Source organism: Belonocnema kinseyi, chromosome 5 (assembly GCF_010883055.1).
Source record: "Belonocnema kinseyi isolate 2016_QV_RU_SX_M_011 chromosome 5, B_treatae_v1, whole genome shotgun sequence".
Classification (NCBI taxonomy): Eukaryota; Metazoa; Arthropoda; class Insecta; order Hymenoptera; family Cynipidae; genus Belonocnema; species Belonocnema kinseyi.
In genome coordinates this window covers 144,560,854-144,568,419 of record NC_046661.1, presented here as the reverse complement: position 1 = coordinate 144,568,419, position 7,566 = coordinate 144,560,854, and positions in this window count along the sequence as shown.

Genomic DNA, 7,566 nt, shown 5'->3' with positions numbered 1-7,566 from the left:
CTTTCTTCCTTTCTTCTTCTTCCTCTCGCAGTTTATTATTCTACCGGACTTGATGTCTCATCTTTCCTTGTTTTATACAAAGAAGTAGCTGCCTGGCTTTCCCTGGGGCTGGACTCCAATCGTTTAGAGCTTGGCGCTGTTTTTGGCGTTCGCACGCTTTCTCTTTTAGTGCCGTTGTGCACTTAAATCCACATAATAGCAATTAGGCTGCCCTGTGCCTTCCCTTGCGTGCTTTTCTCGCAGTTCAGTTTTTCCAGCATTCCTGTGACTCTTGTGAGACTAAATTTGATCTTTGTCCTGACATTTTGTTGCATCTTCGAAGCTTGTGTCATATCTTCCATCTGTTTTGCAATTTCAGCTAAAACTTCTCCTATAGCCACTTCGGCACTCTCTATCTTTTGCTTCAATACTGCCATTGTGATCCTTGTAGTTTCTGTGCAAGATACTGCTGCGAGTTCGGATATTTTAATACTAGATTTGAGAGTTTCCGCCTTTTCTCCTGCACTAGTGTCTTCCTTTGTTAAATGTACTTGTTGTGTGTTAGTATTCGCCATGAATTATCGCCAGCGCATCGTGAGTAGAAGGGTGGGACAAATTAGCTGGGAACGGGTATACCCTTGAACCTAAGTCTTACCCCTGTCCCCTGGGGTCAAACTTTCGTTAAAATAATCCCGGAAAACACGGACAGAATGGAACTCGCCCGGAGCACTGCAGATTTCGACCTCTGCAGCCACCACACGCTACAGCGGGGAACAATCGTGGTTTATTCTCAGTGTGTCCTTCACCTTGTCTGTTTGGATCCGCGACACGTATTTTATTTCCGCCTTACCCTCTGTGTGCTCCTTGAAAATAAAGTATTAAATTTCTTGGCTTCTTAAATTAGAATTTCTAGATTATTTAACTACACTAGTAATAGATAGCCTAGAAAATAGCCTCACAATTCACATTAAGAAAAACCCAGATTATGTTCCCAACCGCAGGATAATATTAGGTGGGCCCTAAAAACTTCAAATTCGCTTTGAAAAAAAATCCCGTACTGTATTTTCAAGGAGAAAAAAATAGAGAATCTGTTATTCATGTAGCAGAATAATTTGGAACTTCCAATGCGAGTAGAAAAACAATATAATAATCGCGTAGCAAATAACCTGGAATTTCGAATTCGACCAGAAAAAATCCGGTACTTCAATTTCTTAGAGGAAAAAAATTGGGAAGCCATGATTCGAGCAGCTGAATGAGCTGGAAATCTCGAAGTTAAAATTTCGTTTTACCCTTATATAACAATTAACAATATTTTTATCATTCGAAAAATATTTTCCCCTAAATTTGGTACATAGAATTTTTTACCCTTAATAATGTACACACTGGTGATGAAAAGTATTGTCTAGGGCTCTTAAACTTCTGTATTTTTTGCAGTTTGTTTTTAATTTATTCATATCTAACTAATACGTTAATAAATACTTACCAGGATAAATGATATAAGGAATAAATTTCCGACAAGAAATTTGTCAATATAAAGGTCTGAAACTTTATATTGTTAAAACTTGTTTTCGTAATTTCAGGAAACTTTCAGTTACGAGATATTGATATGTTTCACTCAGGGGTTCAATTAGTCAAAAAATCCAGTACTTCAGTTTCGAGTAGCAAAAAATCCGCTAATTTAATTTCGAGCAGAAAAGAATCGGGAAGCTATTATTCATTCAGAATATTTATCTGGAAATTCGAATTCGAGCAGCAAAAAATCTGCAACTTAAAACTCGAAGAGAAAAAATTAGGAAGCTATTATTGGAGTAGCAGATTAATTTGTAAATTCGAATCAATCTACAGACTAAAACTCGAATAGTGAAAAATTCGACCCTTTAATGTCAAAGAGCAAAAGAATCGGGAATCTATTATTCTGGTAGCAGAATAATCTAGAACTTATCTAGAATTTATTATTCGTGTAACGCATAGCAAGAGAGTCAGCGACACTAGACCTTGCGTCATCGCAGATATTAATATGAAAAATTAGGAATGACAGATTGTATGTAGGGTCATAACGAACCGCCATGCTGACCAAGCAAATCCTGAATCCACATATCTTAATCAGTTAAGTGACGAAACTAACCCCCTTTGCATCCAGTCAACAGGGGTTGGACACCGATTAAGGACAGGCACACATATATTAATAATAAGTGCCTAATGCCGCTCATCAAGTAATTTTTTTTTTAATCCCGCGATCATTGTAATTTCGAGGGAAAATTAATTTTTCAATGAGTAATTAATTTAGGTTCGTATTACCCTGAATGAAAATTATCCATCCTAATTTTTGTATCAATATAAATATCAATATCCGGTAAGTCAAGCAAGTAAACGGCGATCAAATGGAAATCGCTGTTCTCAAATTTAAAATTAATTAAACTCAAAGGCCAAGGCCATCAAATAATATTAAAGCACACCAAAAATTCAATTTTTTCCCAATCCAGAACAACTACCTGAAGGTTGAAATTTGCGGCCAAATGCGTTTAGAAAATATTATATTTAGAGGTTCGGCAAATCCCACACGTCTTTCCCATAAGAACAAAAAAAATTTTTTGTACATTTTAAGCAGAATCGTCAATGAAATGGGTTTTGCGAGTTTCTGGTGCTAATTATGATTTTTTGGTTTTGTAAATTATAAATTGTTTCTAATACATAAAATACTATTTTGCACTTATAATTGAATATTTTTTAATATTATGTGAACAATTTTTTATTTCTCTTAGCAATTTTCTCTTCGAATTAATTTAAAAAGTCGTGGTTCTTCCGAGTTTTTCAACTTATTTTTAACTTTTTAATCAGAGCGACGCAACAATGAATTAAAGTTAACAAAATAAACAAAAGCAATATTCTCTTTGAATTAACCCAGAAATTGTCGGCTTTTTCTGAAATATTCCATTTTTTTAACATTTCGCCCAGAGTGACTGTTTTTAATTTAATATAAAAATCTTTTTTTGGTTAATATTGTAACTATTAAATTTGATTGGTTGCAAATCCATATTTTTTTGTTTTAAATATTTCTTCATCGAAAATGATTAACTTTCGAACAAAAAAGAAGAATTTTCAAAATTAAAAAGATACATTTTGAACAAGGAATAAATTTTCAATAATGAAAATAAATAAATTTCGAGTCAAATAACAAAATTTCGAACTAAAAAATGAATTTCAAATCCAAAATTTAATATTAGACTTTTACAACAGATAATGATAAATTTCAACTAAAAATAGTTGGATGTTTTTATTGGGTTCTATTACTTCAGTTCGTATTTAGGTGCGATCATAAGAAAAAGAGTAAAAGAGGCGAATAGGAGAAAGGCTAGGAAGCCTGAGAATAATAAATAGGAATTATTATAATTTATAGACTAACGAATAATAGTTTAAATAAATTTTTAAGTTAATGTTTAAGAATTTTGAAATTTTAAGTTAGAAAACTGGAAATTACAGACATGTTTGGTCAGAGCAAATCTCGTGGTATCTCACTTGGGAAGGGGAATTACAAATTTCACAAAAACATCTTATTTAATTTGTGGATTTGCTTATCTTATTTCCACTCAGAGAAATAAAAACCCCTATTAAAAACCTTGAATATCTCTTTGACAGAAACAGAATTGTTTTTTTTGCGAGATTAGGTGAAGTTTAACGCAAAAGTATAATGTTTAGAGCAAAAAGATTCTTGTTGAGACAAATTAAATTTCTTTTAACCTTTACTTAAAAAGGGTATTCTATTTGTGTCAAGAAGCATCCTTCTGACACAAGAGGAAATTTCTGTCATTGTCAATTATCATTATTGCGTGAATTTATGAATATTAAATTGAATTTAATTACTATAATATTACTAGGTACAACTAATATTGTAAGGTAAATTACAAGTAATAATATTACAATCTTCAATAATGCAACACCACATAACGAAAAATATAATGTACTAGATCCTACATCAACCACTAGATTGCGCTTGAAAAAAGTTTACAATAAAATCTGTTTGACATTTCTGTTTCAAAGGTGATTCGCAAATTTAAAAACACCATATGTAAGGAATGGTTTCAACCCCGTAGTCCTATCCGATAACTAAAAAAACTACTTAATTTAGGCACGCTCCCCAATCTGTTCAAAACATTAGCATGTGAAGCAACAAATATAAAATATTGCTGTCTCCTTCAAGTTTATATATTTCTATGAAAATTTTTTTACAGAAATAAGTTCACAATCACCTATGGATCCCTGGGCTTCTAGTTCAGGAAGTAAAACTCCTCAAGCTTCTAGGCTTATAAGTCATGATGCTCCTTTTAACTTAGAGGATGAACTATATACTCCTCCTGGTAAAGCAGTATGGTTGGGAGACTATATCATTGCAAACATAGACGATGGAATTTATCTCCCATACTTATACTCTGCGCATTTTGCTGTACTAGAGGGAATGCGAAGTAAAGAGGATCCCAAGAAGGTAGAATTCAAGGTTAAATTAATTTCTGGGGAAAAATGGCTCAAATTTATGGCTAAATTATCTGCTTCCGAAAAAGTAAGTACACTATAAAAACTAAAACTCTCTTTTTTATGGTTTCTGCTTGCATGTCCTGTTTTTGAATTAGGCTGAATTCATGCTGTTATTTTCAGTGCAAATAAAAGGACAATGGGTCCAGCGATGACAAATCAATTCAAAAGAAGTTATTTAAGCATTTCAAAAATAATTTTAAGTCAGGCCAAATAATGTTCTGAAAACCTTTCATATACTAAATATGTCCTTAAAATATCTCCGAAACATTGCATGTTCGAGGAATGTTATTTGGAGTAAATCAGGATCTGTTTGAGCCGTTCCAATAAGGCTCTTTAACTTATCCGAAGAAACCTTTGAAATCTTTTAGAATCCTTAAAAATTCCTTGAAATCTGTGAAATCCTGTGAAATTCCTTGAAGTAATTCAAAATCTTGCGTTAAATAAATAAATAATTTCATTGTAGTTCCTCTATATTTTACGTCGATTCTTTCTATATTTAAACATTATTAATTTCATACTGGTTGGCTATAATGATTTCCCTACACCAATTCGTTAATTATTTACAAAAGTAACTTGATAACCTCTATCGTTACCAAAAAGTGACTATATAAAATAAACAAGTTATTCCTCATCACTGCTGGGTTCCCACTAATATTTCCATTTATATCCAGTCCAAAGTGTTTTTCTGAGTATTATTTTAATACATGATATGAATACTAAAATAATAATTTTTTCAGGACTACACAATACTGAAACAAGCTATCAAAACGGAAAGTGAGCACACTCCGGAAAAACGTCTGGCTCTACAGAAGAGTAGACGAGACGAGGTAGCACTTAAGCGAAATGACCTTGCCAAAGTCAAAAAGGCATAACGCCGCTCTTCATGAGGCTCAACGGTTTGCTCACCATGGGTATTCTCATGACTCTCATTAAATTATGTCATTAAATCTATTAAAATTTCAATGAGAACTAAGTGTTTTTTTTAGTCTCCGTAAAAAACTGCACTCGACAGATCCATTAAAATTTATGAATTGTTTACAGCATCTAATGACAGCTTCTGTATTATACTTCACTCCCGATTATTCTATGATCAATAAACACACATTATCTTTAAATTGTCCTTTAGAAACTTTTTATTGAAATCCTTCAAATTGATTCCTTAATGTAAGGAGTGTTCGAGGACACTTAATAAAAGTATAAATTAATAAAATAAGAACCGTAACGTAACCATGGTCTTTCAGACCGGATTGTGAGTTTCACGGAAAGGATTTACATCCATTCACAACAAGTAAACCTCTGAGCTGATCCATAATTCCACTTACCAGGTCCAGTCGTTGGCAACATTGGCCCTGAATATTCCCTGCAACTTTCAAAACACGGACAAATAAAAATGTTCAATCAAAATGTCATTTTACAGAGCACCGTTTAAAAGCCGGTCACATGTCTGAATTCAAATTAGCTTCGATGCGGGAATACAAAATTCTACTTTAATGACCTAACGAGAATGTTTTACAAACAATAGTGCATCCCGAGGAGCGTCAGCTTCAAAAATCCCGTGAAGCGAAAATCCTTCGCACTCGGTCAAGACTTTTAAATTAAATTTCGCAACATTTGGGACTCAATTTGCTAGTTTCTTAGAAATTCTTAGAAGTTCGGAATGAATAGAGTCAAACCTCGCTTATTGCAACTCCTTCGAAACGTAAACATTTCGTTTATTGCAACTAGAGAGGGGACCCAATCACTCCACGTATCCATAAGGTGGTCTTACAGAACATTCCCGATTCCGCACTGTTATTGGCTATGCGAAACATTTGCCCATCAGTAGTGAGTGTTTGGGAAGTTGTGATAGACGAGTATCTCAAATCACTAAACTTATTCGACCCTCTTAGCCTCTTGGGCTTTGTTAAAGTAGATGCAAAAAATGTTGCTTTTCTAGACTTAGGTTGGTGTGCTAGAATTCCAATCGAAATTTACAGAGCACGGAACGAATATCCCGAACAATTATCAGTGATGTCTAGTGTAAAATTGAATCCAAATATGTTTATAGGTTACTATGCGAGTCTGTAATTGCACGGGTTTAGTCATACGAGCCAATCGCGTCATACGAACCTATCGCGGCTCGGATATCATTAAACTTACTATGACTTTCAAGAATCATGACTGGAGAAAGCAATCCTGTCGATCTCATTTTGCTGTCTTTAATAGTGAAGATGACTGACAATAGATGTCCAGAAATCTATGCCTCATTCGGCTTTCAAGATGCCAATAGCTTTGGCTAAGGGGCTCATTACCTAAGATATATTTTTAATTGTATATAGAAAAGGCATTGTATTTTTTAAACAATGAGCAATAATATTAAATCAAGATTAGATAAACTTTTTTACATTCTTATCAGAGAAGGTATTAGATTTGTGTTAAATTTGCCCCCCCCCCCCCCTATTTTTGTCAAATTTTAACGTTTTGAAACCTCCTGAATCCGACAAACAGGTTTTTAATAATATAAATAGAGGAGATTATTATAAATAGGATCGATAAATAGGATTGATTAATATAAATAGAGGAAAACTTCACGGGGTCCCGCCGAAGCCAGAACCAAGTACAACAAAAGTCACGCGCCCGTATCAAACTAAATAATCTCAAGCCCACTCCAACTAATTTGATTATTATTATGAATAGTACTATTTTATTATTATTATTATTAATACTAATATAGAAAGATTAGACACTGTAAAAACAACGCGAGAATAACGAAAAGAAAATAGAAACGAGAACCCGGCAGAAATGCAAATAACCAAGAACATAGAATATTAGCAAACCTTGTATGTGAGAGATCGAGGTCGACGGGAGAGACACCGGAAGAGGACCCGGACGACACTTCCACGGCGTCGATCAGTTGAGATGACGGAACACTCACATCGCCCAGCCCAACCTAACCACGAAACATAGGAACTGTCTGACAGCAGTGATCCCAGATCTGAAACGAGATGCGGTCCAATACTATGACAGGGCTATGTCCGTGTGAATATAGTAGGAGACGCTGTAAATGACTGAGTTGCG